The sequence below is a fragment of the Pteropus vampyrus genome, unplaced genomic scaffold, assembly GCF_000151845.1.
Source record: "Pteropus vampyrus isolate Shadow unplaced genomic scaffold, Pvam_2.0 Scaffold615, whole genome shotgun sequence".
Lineage (NCBI taxonomy): Eukaryota > Metazoa > Chordata > Mammalia > Chiroptera > Pteropodidae > Pteropus > Pteropus vampyrus.
Genome location: NW_011889396.1, coordinates 101358 through 104112, shown reverse-complemented (window position 1 = coordinate 104112; position 2755 = coordinate 101358). Strand labels below are relative to the sequence as shown.

At 53.9% G+C, this 2755-nt stretch overlaps 1 protein-coding gene across 1 annotated transcript in view; it reads left to right on the top strand.

Annotated features, from left to right (window-relative positions):
- The window catches only part of LOC105308686 (SPARC-related modular calcium-binding protein 2), a 117921-nt gene that overhangs the window by 58240 nt on the left and 56926 nt on the right, over positions 1 to 2755 (top strand). The gene's annotated exons all lie outside the window — the stretch shown is intronic.

The following is a 2755-nucleotide window of genomic DNA, read 5'->3' as shown; positions in this document are numbered from 1 at the left end:
GTCAGTGGGGACGACACTGGCTGCCTGTCATGGGGCAGCCGTGTGGTGGGCATCACAGCAGCCTGGGGGGGGTGCAGAACGCCTTCCGTTTTGCAGGTGAGAGTTCCGCCCGAGCCTCTGTGCTTCTGGCGGCCGGGACTGGAGCCCAGCTTTGTCTCCACTGCACAGACCCCCGACAGCACAGTGGCAGCTCGGCCCTGGGCCTTGCGCCCCTCACACCCCAGGAGGGCGTCCCGAGGACAGGAAGCCGCGAGCCACTCCCCGCCCACTGTGGGGTCCTCCAGAGGCCGGACACTCCGTCCGCTTCGTGAGGTCTCATGGAGGCCGCTCCCTCTGGCTGGACGGGAAGTGATGAATAAGTAGCACAGGTTTCCACGGCCAGCGAGCGCTCCGCCCTGTCACCCGCCAGCCAGCCCTGTGAGTTGGGACTCAGAAGGAGCTCGCACTGCAGGTGCAGGGAGCGTCAGGGAGGGGAGCTTGCTCCCGAGTCCGCCTGGAAGGCGAGCAGGGGTGGCCCAGCTCTGGGGCATCCTCCTGGGGGGAGAGGGGCGTGTCCATGGCAACCAGCCACTGCCTTGACAGGCGTGGGGTCCAGAGGGCTGAGCCCTGTCCCCATTCGCCCCAGGCGGGTGGTCTCCATGTGGACGCTGAGTTGCTGGGCCTCAGAGCTGCCGGACGCAGCAGAGACGCCCAAGGGGCAAAGGAGGCTCCCGGGCGCCCCCCTCGAGGGTCCTGTCCTCCGTGCCGGGGAGGGCTGGGCCCACGCGCCCCTCTGCGCGCCCGGACGGACATTCTCCCTGCAGAGATTGTCTCCTTTCCTCCTTGTCTTAAAGACGCGAAGGCCGACAGCGTGGGGGCCCGGAGCCGAAACACGGGGGACTTTTTGCCAAGGGAGAGTTTTTGTGGCGGCCGGTTCGCTAATATTTGGAAATAGCTTCGGAGTTGTAATCTTGTCCCTGGCACGAGTACAATGTCGCTCGAGACACGGAAGCTGAACCTACGTGCAAGAATCTTTAATACTGCAACAGCCAAAGCGTCGCCCTCTGAGCTGCGTTTGAGGGGTGTGTGTGAGTGAGCTCCGGGCCTCAGTCACTGAGCGCGGTGGGGAGCATCCCGCAGGCTCGGGACCACAGCCCTTGGGGCTTTGAAACCAAAGTGGGGCGCAGGGAGAGGTTGGGGGAAGGGCAGGGAGCCCACTCACCTGACAGCTGGGCCCAGTGGCCGGAGCCATCGGTCACGGCAACTTTTATCACATCAAACACGACCTACGCCTTGATGTCAGTTACTGAGGCTCTGCATTTCCCGTGACAGGAATGAGCGAGCTCGTGGTCACATCCAGGGACTCACTCGCTCCTGCGCATTCATTGCTGCATTTGTGTTCTGGGACGGCCGGCTTGTAAATGACAGAGGAATCTGGATTAGCTCCAATAACCTTTCAATAGGTTATTTATGCTCATTTAACTATGAGCCTTGCGTTTTCCTACAACGCCTGGTGTTTTCGCCTGCATCTGGGATGGGGAGACGCCACATATTTATGAGTGTCCTAAATGATTTCCGAGAATTTTAACTTTATGAAGAGAAGCTGTTTCATTTTTTAATTTTTCACAAATAAATTTCCCTACTGCTAAGTTAAGGACCCTGAAAAACTGAGAGACTTGATGAAAACACCCAGAACAATCGAATTCCCAAATATTGAAACCAACAACACAGAGGTGGTTGGTTTCTGAAGTCTAAAGAATTTCTTTATGAAAGTTATTAAAACGCAAATTCAGAGTTGTTTTGCTCAACTGGAGAGGGCAGGTCGGAGGGACTTTTGTGTTCTCCCTTCAAAATGCCTTTGTCTTTAGCTTAAAAAATCTCTTCCTGAGAAATGATAGTTAATAAAACAAAACGTTTCAATACCCACTGGCAAGGAAATGTAAAGAGGTAGAAAATGCGCTGAAAACGAGCCCGTTTCCGTTTGGAAGCGACGCCCGCGGGGGCGGTGCCCCTGGCCCCGCGCCGCAGTGTGGCCACCTCGTACCCGTTCACGCTCGGTTACTCGCGGTCAAGTATGGTCCATAAAAGGGAAATGGAAAATGCTGGATGTTTGGACGGAGCGAGAGAAAACACATGCACGTAGCTTTTACTGCGGTATATTGTTATATTTGCTGTTTTATTAGTTATTGTTCTTCATCTCTTACTGCTCTTAATTTATAAATCAGACTCTATCATAGGTTTCTACGTATAGGAAAAACTATATATATATATATATCACGTAGGGTTCAGCGCTAGCCGTGGTTCCCGGCATGCACTGGGAGTCTTGGCTTGCAGCCTCCGTGGATAAGGGAGCTGTAGAGATGGCACTGAAGAAGTGATTTTTTTAGGAAAACATATAAATTGTATTACTCTCCAACATAGACAATTATGGCAATTTTTTAGGTATTGGAGAAATTCATTTTACATCCATGATGAGATAAAACAGTAATTTGATACAGCCGACACAAGATATGTAAAATTTCCAGTAGAAGTTCCAGATGGTGGGAGTTCCAGAAGGCCTCGAGTTGATATTGTAATTAAAAAACAAAAAATTAAGTCGAACATTCAGTGAAAAGGCCACGGGGCGAGGTCGTTATGCTGAACAGGACCTCACGGACCAGGAGGATCCGCGTGAGCACGTGTGCCCGTTCCGGCCGGCGCCAGCGGGAATCGGGGCTTCTCACGTGGACTCAGAGCGGCATGGAGCTGGCTGGGGGTGGCGCTGGCAGGCGGTGGC